At 47.7% G+C, this 22,879-nt stretch overlaps 1 long non-coding RNA gene across 2 annotated transcripts; it reads right to left on the bottom strand.

Moving 5' to 3' along the window:
• Nucleotides 1-16,420: 16,420 nt before the first annotated feature.
• Nucleotides 16,421-19,432, bottom strand: LOC111928758 (uncharacterized). 2 transcript variants are annotated; one of them, XR_002864276.2, is made up of 3 exons: nucleotides 19,000-19,432; nucleotides 18,545-18,911; nucleotides 16,421-16,661 (listed from the first exon to the last, which is right to left on the bottom strand). It is a non-coding gene; the product is annotated as an uncharacterized LOC111928758 (long non-coding RNA). The 2 variants fall into 2 exon arrangements; XR_002864275.2 differs by having other exon boundaries at nucleotides 18,545-18,908.
• Nucleotides 19,433-22,879: the final 3,447 nt, after the last annotated feature.

The raw sequence follows: 22,879 nt of genomic DNA, 5'->3' as shown, positions 1-22,879 counted from the left end.
AATCCTGTGCAGATGATGCTTAGGTATGAGTCAGGGTGACCTAATCATTAAACTCTGGCACTCATTCCTCAGGTGTGGACAAAAATTATGTGGAAGAATTATGTGAGTTGTGATTCTGACAGTTCGTGGCCTGATCCTGCCCTCACTCCCAGCTGAGCCCTTCCTGTGAGCAGGAGGGAAGGTGTGGGGAGAGCTGCAGACAAAGGCAGGCCCTGGGTCTCTGCTGGTGGCAGCTGAGTAAGCACAGTGTTTTTCATGAAAACGTATTCTGTTGCAATGATATTTCGTGGTCTCCTGTGCGCAGTGCAGTTGTGTCCTGGATCCCTGTCACTGCTCAGAATCCAGCCATACTTTAGTGAGGGGAGGAGGGGATGGTGGGGGGAAAGGGAGGGAAAATAATCAACTCTCCTCCTTTTTTTAAAAAAAAATTAACATTATTTGTTCTTAGTTTTACCCATGGGTGTTCACAAAATATTTTCTTAAGAGCATCTATTCTTGATGCTATTGTAAAGATTGACAGCCTGCAGCATCATAAAGAAAATGTATCTGAAACTCTTGCTCAGTGGAGTCTCAGAGGCACCAGCCTGTCCAAAACTGTTAATGCAGGCAGGCTGCTACTGAAGAGGCTTTTGCAGCTCCATCAGATGTATTAATTTTGAAGGGTGTTTCTTTGAACATTAAGCCTTTCTCATGCTACTTGCTGTTGGCACTCTTTTGTCTTACAAACCTTTTAAAATTTATCCCAGGACACTTAAAGTTGAGGCTTTCTCCTTTTTTGGGGGGAGGATTTTTTTTTTTTATTTTAATTTTATACTGCTGTTTCTGTCTTAATAAATGAAGAGCGGATGAAGGGCTGAGTGAGAATTTGAAACTCCCTGCAGGATAGTTTTTGAAAAGATGATATGGAAAGAGGAAAAAACAAAAGTACATGTTATGAAAAATATGCATATTTTACATCACCATTTTGTATGGTAAAAGTGGCTGTTTTGTGTGTATTTTCAAGATGTAGAGGGAATAACATTATTCAAATATTTTGGTAACTCCTGCACACTTTTTTTATTATTTTTTTATTATTATTTTGGTATATCATAAAGCACTTGCTTAGCACCCGGGTAGGACAGTAATTAAAAAGTAGTGGGTTTGCCAGTGGTCATAACAAATTTCCATGGTTACCAATGTGGTGTAGCTGAAGAACTCAAAATATGTTCCAAAATTATGTTTCTTTGAAATGAAAGCAGAGGTATATTGAGTAACTGCTATTTAAGTTTATTGTTTTAGGAAGAAAGGGACTTTATCTGGTGCTGGTGCAAGCAGAGCCAGTGCCATGCAGCCCATGGCATCACACCATGGCCAGGGGGGAACCTGTTCCTTGGCTCAGACTCTGCTGGGGTGGATTGCCCAGAGAAGTGTGGCTGCCCCGTCTCTGGAAGTGTTCAAAGCTGCTTGGAGCATCCTGGTCTAGTGGAAGGAGTCCCTGCCCATGGCAGGGGGTGGGAATTAGATGATCCTTAAGGTTGCTTCCAAGCCATTCTATGCTTCTATGATATTGACAATCTTGGAGATTTGTTGGAGTTACCATAAAGTTCTGGGCCATATATTAGAATCTCCACTTTTGGGGGTCAAAAATGTGATTTGGAGAAACACAAAGTTCTTTTTAAAGAACTATATGCATTCTTCAGAAAGAGCTGTGTGATTTCCAAGCTTAGCTTATGAATCAGGAGACCTGAACCCCCGTCCTCTCTGGAGTCTCATGCTCATCAGGCAGTGGCTGCTGCAGGTGGCTGATGATGGAGTCTGCTTCCACGGGCTGTTCTCCTAGAGGGAAAATCTCAGCCTCGAGTGTGGTGATTCACATCTGAGAGGAGCTGACTTGGAAAGGCTGCCTGCTCTGTGTCTGCTCCACAAAGAGTGCTATTAAATCTGGCTTTCAAAAGCACTGAGATGTCCTGGGAGATGAGACATGCAGCCAAGAAGCACTTAGGGCTGGGTGTGTCTGCCTTCCAAGGTGAAATGTGGAGCATCTGCTGCTCAGCTGCTCTGGGGCTGCTGTGAAGGAGGAATCACAACCCCCCCACTGCAGTAACAGGACCTCTCCTGCCTGTCTGCCCCTGTGTTCAGGTTCTGGCCTCCCAGAAGCTGCTGTATCCACACTAATCAGCAACACCTTGGTTTAATGTATACTGGAACAGGTTTGCCATGATATACATGTGAAGTGCTATGTGAAGAATGTATTCATATTCTTGAGCAAGGTCTATTTGGGCAGGAAAATGCCAACAAAGTGTGACCAAATCAATGTGAGAAGGAAGTAATTCCTTTTTTACCATTTCAGCAGAGCTGTCCCTGGGCCAACACGAGGAGGAGCATTGAAGGAATTACAGCCAATCTAAAATATTCAAATTATCTAATTAGATTTTTACATTTTTACATTTCCCTGACGGTGAAATAGCAAGAGGCAGTTTCTGTTCCTTTCTTCATAAGACCTGCATTCCCTTGAAGTGATTGAGAGGATTCATGGACTAGAAGGTAACAGACGGGGAATGCAGAGAACTTCAGATGCAAGAAAGGTACCTGTGTGTGATTGAGTTATTAATCTTTGTAGATATAAAAACATCAGTACTGCACAAATATTTCAAATGGCTGTTTGGAGTTGGCAGTTTGCTTTCCAGCTTTTTTATGCCTTGGTTTTCTCAGACTTGCATTTTGAGTATTTAGAGCTGCAAGACCAAGTACTCTGCTGCTTCTCTAGCAAACATCCTGCATGAAGTGGAAGAAGGTATTAGAGAGAGATGGACTCGTTCATCTTCATGCCTTTTTTCCCTTTAAAACGGGAAAATCTGTGAGTTTTGTCTAAGGAAGATACTTGTAGACAGAATGATTGTTAATGTACCATTTTCTGAGGGAAAAGAGTTTCTTGATGTTCACCTGGAATTCTCATTTATCTCACGGTTTTGCTTCTCTCTCCCCCCTGGGGAGCATACACAGGTTTTAGTGTTTATCTTCTCTCAGATGAGCTCCTGAGAGGTTGTTGAAGGCTGCAAAGGATAGTGTGGGCTGTGGGTCTGGGCTGTGGGTCTGGAGCAGTTCCCACCAGAGGTGCTCTGTGGGAGCACCAGCCAGAGTGCTGAGCCTCTGGGCTTATGTGTCCCATGGGCAGATGGAGCTGGAGAGGGGAGAGCTGCGCCCTGAGGGAGCCCTGGGCTGGGGGGAGAGCTTGCAACTACCTCCCAGCCACCTGAGAGCCCATGCTGAGGGACACGGTGCCTCATGACATCCCAGCGTGGCTTTGCAGAAGGGCACCTGTGGGGATGAGCTCTCTCCAGGTTTCTCAGCAGAGCTGTCCCAAGGGCAGCGCGGCGAAGAGCAGCGCTGCTGGTGCCCTGCTGCTCTCCCGGGGAATCAGGCACATCTTGGCAAGCGCAAGCACAGTCCGTGGTGGCTTTTGTTGCCAGTGCTGTCACTTCCTGTGACATCTTTGGTGCAGCTCAGCAGAATGAAGGGATGAACCTGGGCTGATCCAGCCCTGTTGCCAGCTCCTGCCTGGGAGGTGGCTGTTTCTGTGCTTGTAGGGTCTCATAAATTGAGGGGGCAAAGCCATTTCTTTCTTTTCTATTCCTGTGCCACCTTCTGAGGCCCATTTCTCCAGCAGGCAACTCCTCCCGTGCCATCTTTCTTTGCTCTCTGGCAACTGTGGCTTTTTGATGGCAAAAGGAGTCCCCAGATAACTGTTTTGTATACGCACACCATGGGGCTTTAATGGAATTACCTCAGCCATGGCAGTAAATAATTTATAGGAGGCAGTAAATAAAATATGTTTCTCTGTTGTAAAAAAAATTAAAAAAAAAAAATAAAAAAAGAGTTATCGAACTGCAATACCTGCTAGGGGGGGAATTAACCCAGAACTTGCCCCACCACAGAGATCCTGGCCAGGAATGGGACCTGCTGGGAAAAACATCCAAGCCCAGAAGAGCTGTGGGGAGAGGGGGGGGTTCAGAAAAGCTGTGGTCTGGCCAGGGATCTGGGGAGCCGCCTGCTGACTGCCTATGGTGCATCCGTCTGTCCGTCTGTCCATCTAGCGGGGCATTTCCGAGGTTGCCTCCCGGTAGCCTTGACCGTGAAACCCGAGCCCGCAGCGCTTGACCTGAATTTCCGAGGCACCCGCGGCAGCCCCGTGGTGTCACCGAGCCCCGATTGAAACCCGAGCTCTGTCACTAATGGCATTAACGGGAGCTCGGGCCGGGGCCGGCGGCGGCCGGGGGTGCCCGGAGGGTCTGGGGAGGGATGCTCGGAGCGGAATGCGGGATGCCTGGAGGGCGAGGATGGATATTCAGAGGGGCATGTTTGGAGGGTGCAGCGCGGGGGATGCAGGATGCGTGGAGTGGAGGATGAAGGGTGTCCGGAAGGATGTGGATAGAGGGGAGCCTGAAGGGGTGCATCAGGGTGATGTGGGATGCCTGGGGTTGAGAATGGAAGGTGCCCAGAGAGGGATGGAGGGAGGAGAGTCTGGAGGGATGCACAAGGGGGATGGGGATAAGGGATGCCTGGATGAGACGATGGACGGTACCCAGAGGGTGATGGATGGAGGGGTGACCAGAGGAGATACTGGGTGAGAGGGCGAAGGGTGCCCAGAGCATGGAGGGGCGCCTGGCGGGGTGCACCAAGACGGACGAGGGGTGCCTGGAGGGGTGCATTGCTGGGGATGCAGGACGCTGGTCGGGGTGGATGGAGGGCACCCAGAAAGTGATGAACGGAAGGGTGACCGGGGAAGAACAGGGTGCATGGAGAGGGGTTCAGGGCCAGCTGCCGAGCCTCCCGCCCTTCCCGGCTATTGCATCCCTCCCTTGGCGGGTGCGGTTCCTCGGAGCCCGGCCCTGCCCGGGGAGCCGCTCCCGGAGCCCGGCCATGCCCGGGGAGCCGCTCCCGGAGCCCGGCCCTGCCCGGGGAGCCGCTCCCGGAGCCCGGCCCTGCCCGGGGAGCCGCTCCCGGAGCCCGGCCCTGCCCGGGGAGCCGCAGCCGCTCTCCCGCTGCCGGGGGGAGCTCGGGCCCGGCGAGGCGGCTGCGGAGATTTACGATGCGGGAGGACAGAGCGTGAAAGCAGTATATCATCATCAGGTTGGGCTGAAAGAAAGAAAACATACCTTCAATAAAAAGAGGGGCTTCGCAATTCAGCTGCGTTGTTAGGACAACGCAAACTATCCTTGAAATGATTAGTTCCACTTCAAAGGCATTTACATTCAACAGGGGCAGACGCAGCCTCTTTTTATGTCGCCAGAGAAGGAGGAAAAATAATAATAATAAAAAAAAGCAAGGAGGAGGTGGTGAGGCTTTGTGCTAAGAAGAGTCATATGTTTGCTTCTTCTATTTATTTTTCCTCTTTCAGGGGACACTTGTGTAAGACAAACACAGCACTGGCACCCACGGGGCTGCTGGCCAGGGAGGTGGGCAAGGGATGGCCAAGCAGGCGACTCAGGGGCTGCACTTGGACTCCTCCACCCCTTCCAAAAGAGATGCAAAAACACAAGAGGGAAAAAAAGAAAAAAAAACAAAAAGAAAAAAACCCCAAACCAAACAAAACCAAATAAAATAAAAATTCCCTGACCTCAAGAGCTGTCTTTCCTGGGACATCTATTATTAACTTGAGGAAGCGTGACGTATGTTCGGTCGGATCACAAAGACTCAGGGTATCCTGACAGAGTTTGGGAAAGATTTGAAGCCTGAGATGTCTCCACTCTGCTCAGGAATTGGCTCCTCTGGGTTAGCGTGGGCTGGAAAAAAGTTTTTGCATCGAAATCATGTATCTAAATTGCTTCCCAAAGGCCTCTGCATGAGAAAGTCCCTTTGGAGTGTTCCAGGTTGTTCTGATAACGGATAAAGAATGTGAAAGAGGAGAAAGATCCCAGCATTAGCCCAGAGGCAACATTTACCATACCCATTTTGCTTTCTCAAAATACAATCCATCTCCCCTTTCCCTGATCAATTCTTACATCCAAATGAGACTTCTCTCCTATTTCAAAGCACATCATGTATTATAACTCCCAAATTACCTACTGGTAGTGTCCCCACCGTGCTCAGTGATGGAAGTCAAAAAGCAGGCATTAAAAAATATAAAATTCAAACGACAGAGCCTATTTAGAGAGTTATCTGTGCTCATGGAAGGATTTCCCATCACCTGTGATGTGATGTTGGCAAACGTGTTGCCCCAACACGTGAACGTGTAGTGGCAGGCAGGAGGCTTGGCTCTCTTCCTCTTTTCCTGTTGCCTGATGTTTTGCAGCTCATCCTTGGGTTAGACCCCATAATTCTGTTGGAGAAGAAAACTGAAATTGTAAAAGATCCTGGGCAACAGTTTTCTAAAATATTATGTCTCCCACAGCTATCTCAACACATATGAACTGAATTAGTCTCAATACTGGTGCTGATCAAAAACTTTCCTTTCAAGTCACTTTTGTGGGGAGGTTAACACTTTGCACATTTGAAACCTAACAACTATATTAGGGTTTTTTTAAACAAAACAAAGCATTTTTTAAGGTGTTGTGAACATTTTTATGCCTGCACCCATAAATTCTCTGCTCTAGCCCTGTTGGGATGCCAGAGATAATGTTGGCCCAGCTTTATGAAAAAAATGAAAATGAAATTATTATTCCTGTCAAACTGTGGCTGAAGTCAAGGTTTTACTCATCCATGATCCTTGTTTTAGGCTATGAAATTCATGCGAGTCATTTCTCATCATTCCAATAAATTTTCTTTCTTTCTCCCCTCTTTCCATGTTCTCTTTTACTTCTCATGAGTCTTCTCACAGGCATGGGGAGGCTCAAACAAAGAGAGCTGGAGATGTCAATATTCACTTTCAGTTGCTTTTGGGCAGCTTTTGTTCATTTCAGACACTTTGTTTGCTCTGGAGAGCTGTGGCCCAAGGAGGACCAGTCCAGTTCCGGATCATGTTTGGACCATGAGCATTGAGGAATGATGTGCTGATTAGAAATGGGCCTTTCTGGGATGTCAGCTCTCGTGGGGGTTTTGGTAACCAGCAGAAACGTGGCCAAAAGGGTGGCAGTGGCTTTAGAGAGAAAAGTGGTAATATTTTTATTTTAGTGGGTGAATGCCGTAGGGCTGGTACTCTGGAAAAATAAAGATATAAAACTACCAAAATCCTAAAAAAATAATATAGTCTTGAAAATTAACAAAAAAGAGGTAACCTTGGAAAGGATATTGAACTGGGGAGGAAGATGGGAGAAGTGCTGGCTGCTGTGCTGTGTGAGGGGCACTGGAGCTCAAAGGTGAAGCTGCCACAGCTGCCAGCCTGAGACATGTCAGTCACCAGTATTAGTTTTCATTCTTGATAATAAAGATACTTTTTCAGTCAGAAAAATGCATTTTTATTGAATTCCCTGCAAGTTCATACTTTTAAAATGTGTTTTTAATTTCTGGCTTTCTTGTTTTATGAAACACTGGAAACATGAGAGCTTTTCAAATAGCCTTGAGAACGATGGAAGCTTTACATTTGTTCTGTTGTTTATTCTGTCATTTATACAGGCCTTATCAGGAAACAAAAGCTGATGTGTGTTTTAGCTCTAGAGCATCTTCTAATGTGGACTTTTCTCCTCTTCTGAATTTTATTGCTGTTCTGCCAACCTGTCCCTAAAATACTGGTGAGGCTGCTGGGGATGCTTGGCTGCAGGAAGGAGGGAAGTGCCCCTGGGACTCCCAGGTTTGGTGGGCGCTTGGAAAGGAGCAGAGTGAGGCTGGGTGAGCCCTCAGCATCTTATGTTCCCTGAGCTCAAGAGCAGTCATTGGAGAGGTAACTTGTTTACTTGTTTACCTCAGCTGATCCGTGCCTGTCCCTAACCTGGCATTAGCTAGGACCAGCTTTTGCTTTCGCAGGCAGACGCTGGCAATTGTGCCATCTTTTGGAACAGGAATGAGGAATATAGCTGTTGGTGAGAAACTCACCCAGTTACTCCAGGTCCCTTTACAGATCTGCTGATCACAGCCTCCCCAGTAGCAATGCAAAACCTGGGAAAACAAGAAAAGCCTCTTCTTTTTTTTCTTTTTCTTTTTTTTTTTTTTTTGGGATACGGGCGTTCAGCCCAAAGCTCTGATGCTCTGTTCTGGCGTCTTGTGCCCTTGCACAGGGCAGGCAAAGAGTGAGCCGAGCAGCGTGGAGGGAGCGGACCAGGTGAGGAACGCCCTCCCCCATGTGGTCTCTTCCCCCCTTGTTATCCCCTTGTCGTTCCCTTTCTCTGATTTTTGTGTGTGTGTGCGTCTCCCTCCCCTCCTTCTTGTCCGCGCAGCTCCTCTCCCATTCTTGTCTCGCTCCACCCTCCGTTTCTCTTGTCTGGCTGCCCCCCACCTCTTTTGTCCTGCTCGGCTGCTCGGCATCGCTTTTGTGTGGTGATAGCAGCGGCTGCCTCCGGCTCAGAGGATCCCAGCGCGGCTGCCATCGCCCCCGGCTTCTAATCCAGCTGCTCGGGCCCGGGGAGGCTCCTGTGTCCCGGGGATGCTCCTGTATCCCAGGGAGTCTCCTGTATCCCAGGGAGTCTCCTGTATCCCAGGGAGGCTCCTGTGTCCCCGCGAGGTTCTTGTATCCCGGCCCAGGGAGTCTCCTGTATCCCAGGGAGGCTCCTGTGTCCCAGGGATGCTCCTGTATCCCAGGGAGGCTCCTGTGTCCCAGGGAGGCTCCTGTATCCCAGGGAGGCTCCTGTATCCCAGGGAGTCTCCTGTGTCCCAGGGATGCTCCTGTATCCCAGGGAGGCTCCTGTATCCCAGGGAGGCTCCTGTATCCCAGGGAGACTCCTGTATCCCGGCCCAGGGAGGCTCCTGTATCCCAGGGAGGCTCCTGTGTCCCAGGGATGCTCCTGTATCCCGGGGAGGTTCCTGTATCCCGGCCCAGGGAGGCTCCTGTATCCCAGGGAGGCTCCTGTGTCCCAGGGATGCTCCTGTATCCCGGGGAGGTTCCTGTACCCCGGCCCAGGGAGGCTCCTGTGTCCCGGCCCCGGAGGTCGGGCCGCTGTGGCCGAAGCCACCCCGGGATGTGTGCGTGGGTCTCTGCTGCCCGCAGCCGTGACAGCCGGGCCCGAGGGGACAGCGCTGGCAGCCAGCACCGTCCCCTCGCTGGCCTGGGGAGGGCACGGCCAGGGTGCTGCATGGCAGACTGCAGCGGCAGAAAGATCTTGCAGCTTGCCCTGGGCCACGCTCAGCTGCTCTCCCGGCGGCGCTGGCAGCACGCGGCAGGAGCCAGGAAAACAGACTCGCACCTCTATGGGAATGTAGGGGCCCCTTGTGTTTCCATCCCCACCTGAAATGTTTCTTGTTTTCTGTTACGTTCAACTTTAAACAGTCAGAAAATGAGGGGTTTTTTGGGAACTTTTCCTTTGGACGCACGCGGTTTGCTGTCTGTTGCACGGCAGGAGCTGGTGGCTCGGAGCAGGCTCTGACCTTTGGCCATGCCCTGAGGTGTGCGGGGGCTCCTCTGTGGCTCCCTGCCGCAGGAGCATTCCCTCCGCTCCCCTGGGCGGCTGTGGCAGCAGGACACAGCCAGGAGAGGCTCATTCCCACCGCACACTTCTCCCCTCGTGTTCCCAGCGCCCGCCTGGCAGCAGCTCTGCCGGGTGCTGAATCCCACGAGCTGTAATTCTCACAGGAGCCATAGTTGCCCCTTTCCCCCCCCAGTGACAGCTTGCTACATGCTTTATTGCTCCTCTCCCTCCTGGGAAGCCTCTGATTGCTCTCGGGAGCCGCCACGCTCGGCCGAGCGCATCCCCCATCCCCCATCCCCCATGCCCCATCCCCCATCCCGCATCCCCCATCCCACATCCCGCATCCCCCATCCCGCATCCCACATCTCCCATCCCCCATCCCACATCCCACATCTCCCATCCCGCATCCTGCATCTCCCATCCCACATCCCACATCTCCCATCCCCCATCCCACATCCCCCATCTCCCATCCCGCATCCCGCATCCCGCATCCCACATCCCCCATCCCACATCCCACATCCCACATCCCGCATCTCCCATCCCACATCCCACATCTCCCATCCCGCATCCCGCATCCCCCATCCCCCATCCCCCATCTCCCATCCCGCATCCCCCATCCCCCATCTCCCATCTCCCATCCCGCATCCCACATCCCGCATCCCCCATCCCACATCCCCCATCCCGCATCCCGCATCCCGCATCCCCCATCCCGCATCTCCCATCCCGCATCCCCTATCCCGCATCCCGCATCCCCCATCCCACATCCCGCATCCCCCATCCCACATCCCGCATCTCCCATCCCACATCCCGCATCCTGCATCTCCCATCCCGCATCCCCCATCCCACATCCCGCATCCCCCATCTCCCATCCCGCATCCCCCATCCCGCATCCCACATCCCACATCCCCCATCCCACATCCCGCATCTCCCATCCCACATCCCGCATCTCCCATCCCATCTCCGCGGTGTGTGGCTCCCTCTCGGAGCAGGGACAGGGGCGTGCGGCTCGGCTTTGCACGGCAGTGTTCTCATGGCTGGGTAATGTTTGCTGCTGCTCCGTGTCACATCTGTTTTTCTAAGGGACACATTCTCTGCCTGCCTTTGTCCCGGGGAGCTCCAGGCCGTGGCCGTGTCTGGAGCGAGGCTGGCAGAGCCTGCCGCGCTCCCAGGCCGGGAATGCCGGGATGCTGTGCGGGGATGCCGCGTGTCAGCCAGGGGATGCCGAGACCTTTAGTACTGGCTGCGAGGAGAGCAGCAAGGGGTGATGCAGCCTGCCTCTGGTAAATGCAAAAGAGTGGCAGAAAATGCTATGGAGGCAGAAAAAAAACCCCAAACCAGCCAGCTATCAGAATTTGTTTTTTTCAAAGGAACTAAACTATTTTCCTCTGAAACTGTGCAGAGTCATTTGTAAGTAGTCCGTGTACTGCAGCTACACTTAGATTTAAAGGAGGAAACAATAGGAGCAAGTGAATGCATTTTTCCTAAACTTCTCCTTTTCAAGACTTGTTTGAAATATTTTTTTCCCTGACACTGTTTTCTTTCCTCTGAAGAGAAGAAGTTGAAAAAAATAGCAGAGATAGAAGGAATAAATGCTAATGGGATGTTAAATGAAGTATTTATGTTACACACTGATGGCTTTCATTTATACACCCGAGGTAAACATTCCCATAGTAAGAATAAATATATATATGTTTATAAATGTATGTATACATATATACACACTGAGATATAGGTGGCTTGAGAGCTTGTGGATGTGCAGATACGTGTTTGTGTGTGGTAGGTAGAGAGAAACAGAAATCCACCTGTGCTACTGCAGTTTTGGTTTGCAGAGCTGTGTGCTGGAGTGAGCCAGTCTCTAATACACCCCATGGGTTGCTCTTTATTTAAAAAACAAATCTCCCTTAAAACCCACCATAGGTTGAGAGAAAACAAGGCAGAGTCTAACGAACACCAAGAGGTTTGAGTCCCCCGAGGAGGAGCTGTGTGTGGGTTTCCACAGCATGCTGACCTTTTGTGTGAGTGCTTCAGCCTGCGTGACCTTCTGGAGTGTGCAGGAGTTACAGTGTCCTGGAGAGAAATCCGGGCTGAATCCGCTGCAGCATCCTGATGCCAGCCACAGCCACAGCCAGCATCAGTAGCACTGGATTTTCTGGAGATCACACACCATCACTGCTGTCAGAAAGGAATATAAAAGCCTGTTTTTATTAATCTAGTACAGCCTTCTATGTATTAAAAAATAGTTGTGCTATTAATAATGAATTGGTCACATTTCTCTGTCAGTTCCAATTTGTGCTACTTCCCAGCTGGCAGCAGCTTTGTCAGCAGTGCAGGGGGAGCTGGCAGAGCTCTTACCTGGCACTTTGGCTTCTCCTCTCTGCCCTGTGTACAGCTCCCAGCACACCTGGCTGTTGCTTGTCAGGGACTCCATCCCTCCCACTTTCCAGAAAAGTGCCCTCGTTCTTAGTGCCATAAGGAAGGGCAGGCTGGCTTAGCTGGCAGGTGTGCCCGAGAGGTGTTTTCTATTCCCTCTACTGAAAAGAAACAGAATGGTGAGTACACAGGTTTTTTAATGAAATGACCTTGTCAGATTTTTTTTCTCTCTGAGAAATTAAGTAATTGAGCATGGATGTCACTGGGTAACTGGTAAGGCAGTAACTTAAACATTCCCAAATAAATCTGCTTTTCCTCCACTGAGACCAGATTTGACTTTGAAGTGGTGGAGCACAGGGGATTGTATCAAATACCTGTTATGGCCCATCAGCATCTCCTGGCAGCAGCCGTTCTGGCAGTGGGAATGGTGAGCTGCAGCCTATGGTTGAGTCCTCCCATCATGTTGCCTTTCATGGAGCAGGTCTGACGTGCTGTGAGACACTGTCCAGAGCCCCCAGGAGCCCAGAGAGGTGTGTGACTGCTGCTTGTCTCCCTTGGTTTCAGTATTGCTGTAGGAAAGGGCATATACCTCTGACTTCATCACTTCCAGTGAACAGTCCATTAAGTCTGGAATTGTCTCTTTGGTATCTCCTGCCATGGGATTTTTCAGTCTGGTTTCAGAAGCAGATGAGGCTCTCACTTCTCAGTTGCTGATCTGTCCCTGTTCTGCTGCTTTGCTAAGCCTGAATCCATAAATCAGAGGCATTGCACTTCAGTAACTGCGCTGAGCCCAGGACTAACTGCTATTGCCCTTGAAATGACAAGTCAGGCTGTGCAACATTGTGAGAATGGCTTAAAAACTTGAAACATAATAATAATAATAATAATAATAATAATAATAATAATAATAATAATAGTAATAATAGTAGTAGTAGTAGTAGTAGCAGCAGTAGTAATGGACTGAGGTTTGGTTTTCTCTGGGTCCTGGATCCAGGGGGATGCAGTGCAAGGGGATATAATAAAGGGGTGATGAGATGGCACGCTCATTGCTGTGATACATGCTGGAAAGCTGGGATGTGGAGCCAGTGGGAGCCCCGGTGGCCAGTGTGGCTGTCCCTGGCATTCCCACTGTGCCATGGGCACGTCCTGAGCACAGCCATCCTCCGGTCCCTCGGCACAGCGAGGGTGCAGCACAGCACCAGCCAGCTCAGCACAAGGTGGGGAAAACACTTGAAGGTGACAGTGTAAATACACGCCATCTAGCAGCAAGGGTTTCGAAGGAAACTTCTGTCATTGAGAGTGTTTGCTTGTTTTCTCAGCTCTCGTTGCTTGCTTGCTTGTCAACGTCCGGAATGGAAACATTTCCTTCTCCAGGGAAAGGGCTCGGTGGGGAGCGAGCAGAGGGCGATGCTGGCGGGCCCTGCGCCCCTCGGTGTGGCAGCCTGGGGGACACCAGTGGCTGCTGCTGGGACTGGCATCTCCACCATCACCCTGCGGCCCCGGCAGGCAATCCTGAGCCCGATGGGCTGTGCTTTATCGGGCAGCTTCAGCCCTTCTCCACCGCTCTTTGCAGCTCTGCCTGGGAGAGGCTGCGGGTCCTCCTCAGGGCTCCACCTGAGCCGTAAGGGGGGAATCGTTCCTTTCCCTGAGCCTCCCTGCGGCTGGCAGCACCTGGAACACTCACCCAGGTGGGGTGGGCATGGAGGAACCTCCCCTCGGCCAGGACGGGGAGGGGTAACATCCTCAGACCTGCCGTTACCGTGTTTTCCAAAGCACTGAATTCTTTTTGCAATGCTATTCTGTATATGAGGGCTTTTTCTCCTTCTTAGCTGTGAGGTTCCTGAATTTTGCTGCTATTGCCTGTGCCACCTGCTTTTAAATTATTGCTCATGCCCCAGTGTTTATAGCCTTTTCTCTCTGTGCTGTTGTAAATCTTTTGTTTAAGACCCCAAATTCTACTTGACAACAAGTACAGGTACCAAGACGTGAGCTGACCCACCAAACATCTGCCCCACAAATTCAGCCTTCGGGGGCACAACGGGCAGAGGCAATATTTCCCCTGCCTTTTAGAGAGAAGTTACTGAAAAAGGAAGAGAAGACCAAGGAGCTGTAATTATAAAGTGCTTGTTGGTGTCCCTGTGCCTGGGTCTGAGCCGTGAGTGCAGCCAAAAACTGCTCTCACAAAGTTCAGCAAGAGACAGGTAAATTTGGAGTTACCTGAAACTGGCATCATTAAAAAGCCGTGGGACTGAATATAAGCATCTGGTAAGAAAAGACTTGAACTGTTAACCTGAGACCAAGATGGAAATGTGACAGAGGTGTCTCCAGGCTGTACCACACACCACCTGCTCACATCTTTGTAGAACTCTTGCAATGTATGAGAGTCGTGGCCACGCTGAGGGGGCTTCCTGGCAGTGATGCTGCTGCTGCTGCACCTCTGGGCTTACAGCTGTAAAGAAGAGAAAGCTGGAGAATTATTTTTATTAGATCATCTGTTAAGTGAGACCTGGGTGCTTTTAGCGAGCCCTCTGCAACAAATATCTTCACAAAGATCTACATGATTAACAAAAGATTGTCCTTGAATGTTGGTTTCAAAGTTACCTTTGTAGGGAAAAAAATCTATAAAATACATGTGTGTCTGTGGACACACATCTATTCACAAAAAGCCCAAAGCTTGTCTATCATTTGCTGGAGAAATACAAATATGGTGGTTGATCTTTCTTTTTAACTGAATTGAATATTAGCATTCTGGGCTTGATTTTCCATCTGTGTCCTGCAAAAAATTATACAGGAATTTTCTCTGACTGTGATGTGAGTGAGGCTTATGAATGTGTGTGTTCAGCCTAATAAATTAATGAGATTTTGTTTTTATAAATAGCTATTTTTCAAGAGTTTGGACTGAAGCAATCAGAAATTCTTATTAATCTATCACAGTTAGCTTTCTAATTAGTGTATGATTGTGGTTTTATAGAAAATGACAGCTAAGTATTTTGAGTTTTTCACCAAGAATGACTCCTGGGCATCCAGAGAAGCTTATTCAGAATGTATGGGACTAACAAGGGGAAGAATTTGTCCCCAAAACACCCATTTTCTGAAAGAAAAAACAAAGAAGCTTCTGAGAAGCTATGCAAAATGCTACTTTAAAATTCAGTTATTGTCTCAGTGATTGACTGTATCCTGCCAGAAACAACTGGCTTTTAAAATATATATTTGTGATTAGTTTAATTCATGGAGCCTTTTTCCTCTGAATTGATTTGATGAAATGAACTAGGCAAATAATAAATTTTTCACTGGAATGAATCTGCTTAATCAATTTAGACAATCAGTTTGTTCTTTGCTTAATAACATTTGCAAAAAGAAAACAAAGTCCTTCATTAACAATGAAGGCCAGACATTTATAACGAGAGGTGGCATCTAACATCAGGTTATGTCTTCTGTAAGAGCAAAAAACAGGATTAAACATCTGGTACAAGTGCCTGGCTCTGAAATGCTTCTCCTGCTATTCAATATGGGATTGAACATTAAGTGGCAGGGAAGAAAACCCTGGCACGAGTCCCATTTTCATCCCTGAACATTTTGCCAGGGCAGGAGTTAATGACAGGTACATGGGTCCAGATCTGAACCTTCCTCAAGAGCCATGGAGGCTTCCAGTCTGCTTTCAGTGGAAGTTTAGGGAGTAACACAGAGACCAAATGTGTCAAAACCCCGCATTCAGTGAAGTTCTCTCACTTGCTATTTCGAGAAGGAGTTTATTATGGAGAGTCATTAAATATCTGCTCCTTACAATGGGCTGCAAAGCACCAGCTCGGCTGGGAAGCCTGGGAGTTCAAAGCATCCCTGCACAGAGAAAACAAACACTGCTAGCCAGAGAGTGATTATGCTTGTACTGCAGTGCAGAGGACTAGTAATTTTAAAGACATTATCTCCTAATGTTTTATTTTCACTGTGTTCTGGATTTTATGTTGATTTTAATTATACCTCTTAGGAATAATATCTGGTAAACTAATTTTGGTGAATGTCAATGAAAAAGCATTATCCACCTATGGTAATTACATATATTTCTTAGTCCCTAGCTTAAATAGTTTTACTTAATCTGCACTACAGAATTTATAAACACCTTTTTGCAAAGTCTGCCAGTGGAGTTTCAGATAATAGAAATCTAAAATACTATTCTCAGCATCCCAGATGGCTGCCTCTAGGAGCAACATACGCTGTTACCCCTGACAAATTTCCTTTTGCAGCTTTCTCAGAAAAACACAGCAAGCCAAGGCAAAGACATTCAATATTTTCCCTCACGGTTGCTATTAATTTAATAACTTGGGTGTTAATCCTTCTGTCTTTGAAATCAGAAGGGTGGGGTTTTTTTTGCCACTGAGTTTTGATGCTGAGTTTTGTCTGTTCAATTGCTCTCCCAGGGGGTGGTAGAAATGCCTGATGATGGGCATTTTCTGGTGCTGCTCAATATACAGGAGAATTCTAATGATCCCATCTTACATCCAATATAATAACAGACTGACACTTTGGGTTCTTTTGCTTAAGCAAATATCCTGTTTTACTAAACTAAATGCTCAAAACCATTATTTCTAATATTTTATTGTGAAAAGCATTAACAAATAGCATCCTTTCCCCATGCTTTCATCACATTTGGAAACAGAAGCTGAGGATGAGCAGTTGATTTCACTTGTGGGTGATGTGTAATCACTGGCAGCCTCCTCCTGGAACATTCTCCATTTCTCTCCACCGTTGCCTTCTCCTTCAAGCCTCTCCTCAAAGCACATCTTTCACCCAGCACTTTGTAGGCAGATGCATATGGAAGTCCTAGAAATAAAATGGAAATAATTCCAGGTGTCTTCAGGATGGGACAACTTCTCCTGCTCCTGAACGGCTGCTGTGTCTCCTTCAGCTCTCACTTGCTCCCAAAAGCATTATGTGTGTCCCTGGGGTGAGAGGTAAGGATTTTGGGATGATAACCCAACTGTGTGATGTTTCCTGCAGAGGGGTTGCTTGGTGTCAGAGCTTCCTTTTGTTTGTTTGAGTTTGGTTTTTTCCTCTCTTCCCCTGAAATCCTGAAGGAAGGCTGGGTCAGGAAGCTTGAGTTAAGAGTCTGGCAGTCCAATGCAAGGGGGTTAAAGAAATGATACATAGCAAAAATTAGGGGGAGCCAAAGGCAGCAGCACGTAGAAAGAAAAGAGGGGTTTTTGCTAGCATGGAAATCCCAGTCTGTGGCTGTGTAAGGGAGATCCTGCTGGCTCTTTAGCCAGACCCAGATCTTCACAGCCTCTGCTGCAGATTGAGGTGCAGTTAACCATTGTCCATCCTGGCATCTGATCACCTCTACTGTGGATTTGCCCTTAGCATTGATTAATGCTAAAACCAAAATTCCATCAGTGTCTTTAAACTGTTCTGTGCAAGTGCACTTTACAGTCACATTCTGCCCTACTCTCACAAGCTGTGGCAAATATCTGCAAGCCAGTCTCCTACTCAGGCATGAGCTGTTCAAATCTCCTGTTCTATTTGGCATTTCTGTGGGTCAGAAAAGTGAAAAGCAGGGACACATACATCAGAAGCAGCTTCCCTATTTAGTGCTGTAGAGACACCCTTTATATTTTAGGCTAAACTTGGACTGTTATGCAGTGGCAACACCTGCTCCTTCACAAGGCTGGATTTTTGTAGCCTGGGAGATCAAGCAATGAAAAAGCACTGCTTCTAAGCCTAGGCTTGGCTTTAGGGTAGCTTTATTCTGTGTGTGAGCAAAAGATATGTGAAAATAACAAACAAAAAAAGCAAATTCAGTTCTGCCTGATCTGCAGTAACTGTCCTCCCTGGAAACCCCATACCAGCCTACTTTCCTTTCATCCTCTAGAAATGCCTTCCAGAAAGTATTTAAGCAGCAATTTGGTGTAAAATGGGGAGGGGGCTGTTTAATTGCAGCTAATTTAACACTTCTGGCTTTCTCTGCTGCTGTAACATTTCCCAAAAGCTACCAGAAAAGATACTGAACCTTTTTATGGTAAACATGTGTCAAGCTACCTGTTCTGGGTGGCTTTGGGTGAGCCAGTGGTGAAAAACATCAGAGCTGCAGACTTGCCATTTTGTGGGGAAAATGTAAATTCTGACATCCATAGTTTGCATCTCGGTACTTTATGTTTGCAACCTTAATATCTGTTATGGCATTATATTGTTTATGTGAGGTTTTTTGTGGTATTTATTTTTGGGCTTTTTTTTTGTGTTTAAGTACCCAGAAATCAAATATTAACCTGATTAAGAATTCAGTGTTACATGTAAGGCGGAGAAGAGCTGCAGGTGGTGACAGGCAACTGGATTGTGTTTGATCTGGCAGTTTTCATCTATGCCACCATTTTATTCCTGCTGTGGGACTGCAGCAAAATGGTGGCTCCCTTGTTCCATGCCTCGTGATGAACAGGGTGTGTGAAATCCCAGCTCCTGCATGCCAGAGGCAGTGCTCACTCTGGGAAAAGAGCTCACTGAGACACGTACCCTTACTAGTGTGAGGGTACAATAGGATTTCCTACTGGGGAGCTCCTGGGATTGGAGCGGGGAAAGAGCTACATTAATTCTTCTCATGGGATGAGGATTTAGGAATTTCATTGTCCAGTGAGTTTTTTCCTCTCACTCTTGTGTTTTCTTTGGGCAGGGGAGGGAGATAATCTCCTCGGAGCACATGTACAGGGAAGCCTTACCATCATGTCTCTGAGACAGCCAAGTTGTCTCCAAGGTTGGCTCCACACCTTGAAGCAGCCCCAATCTTTCCTCCTGTAGGCTCTGGGGTGAGTTTTACTCACAGATTTTTCTTGGAGGAGGCTAGATGTGGAGGAGGACGGCAGGCTGTGCAGAGCTTGGCTCACCCAGGGGGTACCACTGGGATGGTCCTGGCAGGAGAGCAGGGACCCTGCAGCTAACTGGGACCCCAGTATGGAAAATCTTCTCCAAGCAGAGACTTTTGCAGCTCTCTGCTGACCAGTTAGGCTGGGCTGTGGGGTCACATAGCGTGAAGGTTCCTGATATTCTCGAAGCCAAAAGCTCAGGTTGGAACTGGCGTCTTCTCTGCTGAAAGAAACATTTCTCCTGGGTGATGACTGCGCGTGGTAACCCCCATGTAGAGGGAGAACCCCCTGTGGCATCTCACAGCCATCACCTGTGACAAAAAGGGACCCTCTGGTCCAGCTGAAGTCTCTTGGGGTAATTCTGATCCTTGTGCCCTGAGACAGGTACAGCTGTGGGCCAAGTGTTCAGATCCCCATGCCCTGCCCAAGCACTTCTGTAGGAGTTTCTGGGCATGTGTTTGTGTGTTTGTTTGTGCAGGGAGACAAAAGGATTGGGGCATGGATTTGCTGCCTTCCAGTCTTACAAAGCAACTCACACAACTCTGGGCTGACTGACATAACAGTAATCCATTGGGATTGCTTGTTCACGAGGAACCTCAAAAGGGAATTTTGTGCTGGGACGAACTATGAAAGAGAAGCTCTTTCAGCAAGGAATTTTTTTGGCTTCAAGTTTTCTGCTTGCTTCAGCCTCACAGTTGTGCTTAAAACTGTGGTGTATCGATAAGAGTTTCCTTCCACCCATAATCTCTTCTCTCCTTCTGTTCCCTGCTGTAAACAAGCCATTAAAAATGTGTTTATGACATCACAGTTGGTGACCATGGAAATGACTTTGATGTTAGAAAGACAAATATAGCATCATGATTTCACGGCAGGATCAAGGCAGGAGAAGACCCTTGTTCAAATGGTGGGTAATTAACAAAGGTGATGGAGGGGAAGTTTGAAAAAAAAAAAAATGTGAAGAGCCAATTGACTGAATATGATACACTTTAAAAATTTTTTTCACGGTGTAAAAAATAAAATCATTTTCAAAAATCTCTTTCAAATGAAAAAATTGCAATTCTCTGACTGTACTCTTTTAAATAAAAGCCTATAGGGTAAACAGAGAGAACTGGAGCAGGGGTGAAGCTTTGGAATAAGAATTATACATTTGCCAAAAACTCCAGAAGGCATCTTTCTGCTGCAGTGGTCTGTGCTTAAATCAGGCTTGGAGCATTGGGGCCAAATGAGACCATGGGACCAGTCCTCCTCCAGTTCACACCAGCAACAGAGTCCTGCAGGTTTTGAGTACAAACAGATACAGCTGTGATCTTCATCTTGGAAAATCATCATCCCTTGCTGTGTTATCCTCATGCTCGTACCTGCCTGCAGCCTCAGCACAGTCAGGGCAGCCAAGTCTGGCAGCCAAGCAAAAGTCTTTGGCTCCTGATTTTGCTGTGATTCCAACTCCTCCTCAGTCCATTAGGCCGATGCTCCTGGCATGGATGCATCCATCATTTACACAAGCTGTTGAAAATAAGCCATTGTTTTCACATACATTTTATTAAATCATTAGCATTACACGCTTCGGAGGTAGCAGGAGCAAGTCTGCTAGGAAAGTATTGTCAGAATCCATTCTGGGCTCACTTTCTGAGCAGTTGTTCCAACATATATAATTACGAATAAAATAACCTCTGAAAAGACCTCCTTGGACTCAGAGAGAAATGAGAACAATCATGTAGAGACTAAAAAAAATGTTTTTTCCCAGCTAATTGTTTTTAATAAAATGGTAAAAGTGAAAAAAAATACCAGGAAACTATAGTTAGGATGATAATGCTTTGTTCTGCAGAAATATGTGCCCTGTTGCCTCTCCTATGGTAGAACAACAAAGGGAATGAAGTGTGAGGGAAGGGAAAAGTGGGGATGAATGGAGATGGTTAAATACTGCACTGGAAAGGTCAATAATCCTGCCTGGAAGGTAAAGCTGATACAAAAAGGGGCCTGCAGCAAGGCTGCTCTGAGTGCTGCCTAGCCTGTTTAAATTGTTCCTCAGATGTTGGGGCTGCTGGGTCTCCTTGGCTGCCCCATCCCCTACGGCCTGGCTGGGAGCACGGCCTGCAAGTGCTGCCCAGGAATTTCAGGTCTTGCTGCTAAGTCCACGCTTCCTCCTGTGCAAGGAAACCCCAGAGGTTTGGGGGGATTGTTTATTCTTCACATCCAACTTCTCTCACCGCTGAAGGCTCAGCCCAGAGAGGAGGATGCAGGCTCTCCATCTCGGGTCTCAGTACTGCCACCTCTCCCAGCTCTGCCTGGCTCTGTGCAGCCTCCCCAAAGCATTCCTGATCCCATTGCCACAGAGCAAACAGCACATGCACAAATTAGCCCCTGTCTTTGGCAGACTTGGCTTCTCCAGGGACAGTCCTGAGCTGCCGTCAGCCTCTCCTTGTACCCTTAGGATTCAGTGTGGTACTGTGAGCAAGTTTGGTGTGTGATTCACTCATTGGTGTGCAATCCATTTGGGAATGGTTTTGCTTATGAAACAAGTTAGTCCTGTGATGGAGGATGTTTTATGGTGGCCAGCACAGGGCTGTTGGGGTGGATGCCTGTGCCTGTGCTCTTTTGGCTGAATTTGCTTCTGAGCGAAAACTATTGTGTGCAGCTATTAAAAAGGTTTTTTTCATGATAGTGTTTTGCTGGTTTAACTCTTTTACCCCTATGCACTGCCCTTTGGGGTATGAACCCTGCAGCTTTGGGATAGGAGAGAATGGCTTTGCTTTTTTAGTGTGGGCTGGGAGCATGTGGGCCTGGTTGTGCTGCAGCCTTTCCCTGGGCAAGTGACACTTTTGTTTTTCCCCCATGGTAGTGGACTACCACAGAGACCAGTGTTCCCAACAGTCTGTGTGTGTGTGCTACAGTCCTCACCTGTGGGATGAAAGCTGGTCTTTAATTGAGCTTCCCAGGGGATGCTGTGATGCCCCCAATTAACCCCTGGCATAATTAGCCATGCAAACAAGCAGCCTGGTCCTGGGATGGAAGAAAAGCACTGCTGGCCATAGCTGCCCATTTCTTTAGATGGGCAGGCTGTGTCTCCCTCTGGGGACAGGCACTGTGGTGGGGGTGGCAGGGGAGCTGGGACATCTCTGCTGAGGAGGGGGTGACAGGGAGGACACAAGGGCAGAGGATCCCCAGAGCGCTTTATATGCACGTAGAGAGAAACTCAGTTCTCCTTGGCCTAAGGACTCTGTGGTACCTGGGCAGCAGAAATTCATAAAGAAGCAAAAACTGTGCTGCTGAAGTGGAAAGGAAAGCTTTAGACACATCAGGGTCTCTTTTGGTTATGCTCATGTCTGGTATCGAATTACTATTTTCAAGTAGGAAAACATTTTTCATCCAAAAATGTCCCTGTTTCATCTCCTCTAGTCAAATCAAATTTTACATCTACATAATCAGTACAGTAAAGCAGAAAACCATGTCTTTCCCTAAAGAAGAAAGAGTGAATCCTTTCAGGCTTATACCAAGCAGCAAGAAAGATCATAAAATTGAAACAATCTAAAATTCTCCTGGTTCACATTTAGCAGCTGTCACAGAGCAGCAGGGAAGTGCAAAGTGTAGTTATTGCTTATTTTAGGTACTTTATTTTGTTTGTTTTGTTTCTTCCTTACTCTGGATAGAAAATGATGCAAGTTTGTCTTGTGAGAAAGGAAGAAAATTTATTTTGATGGGTTGCTGAGGTGCAGCTGAGAAGCCAAGCTGATGGAGGAGAGATGAAGCCTCCTCCTTTTCTTAACTGAGTCATTTAAGAGTGTGAAACCCCCAGACCTCTGCCAAAAAAGTGCTTTTGACTTCAGATATTTTGTTTGAACGCATCCATTGCAGGACAGGCAGAGACCACCAACGCTCTTGCCCCAAACAGCCTTTTTCAAAGGGAAAAGTGTTGGTGGATTCTCACCACGGTGATTATAGGGGATTATTCTAAGATTCTCAGAAGAATCTGAAAACCAATCTTTCTGAGTTATTTCTGAATAGCTATTGAATGGATAATTTCCATACCCATTATCAAAATGATGTGCTGGCAGTGAAATTTAGCTGTATTGTAGTTGATCAGTAATTGGTGAAATGTTTTCCTAGGGTTAAAATAGTGGCAGCAGCATCTCTGTGTGAGGATTTACAAGGTGTTTAGATACATTTTTTATGTATTCAGTTGCTTTATGCTAT

This window comes from Cyanistes caeruleus, chromosome 14 (assembly GCF_971803275.1).
Source record: "Cyanistes caeruleus chromosome 14, bCyaCae1.hap1.1, whole genome shotgun sequence".
Lineage (NCBI taxonomy): Eukaryota > Metazoa > Chordata > Aves > Passeriformes > Paridae > Cyanistes > Cyanistes caeruleus.
Note: the sequence above shows the minus strand (reverse complement) of the source record. Positions and strands in the feature narration are given on the sequence as shown.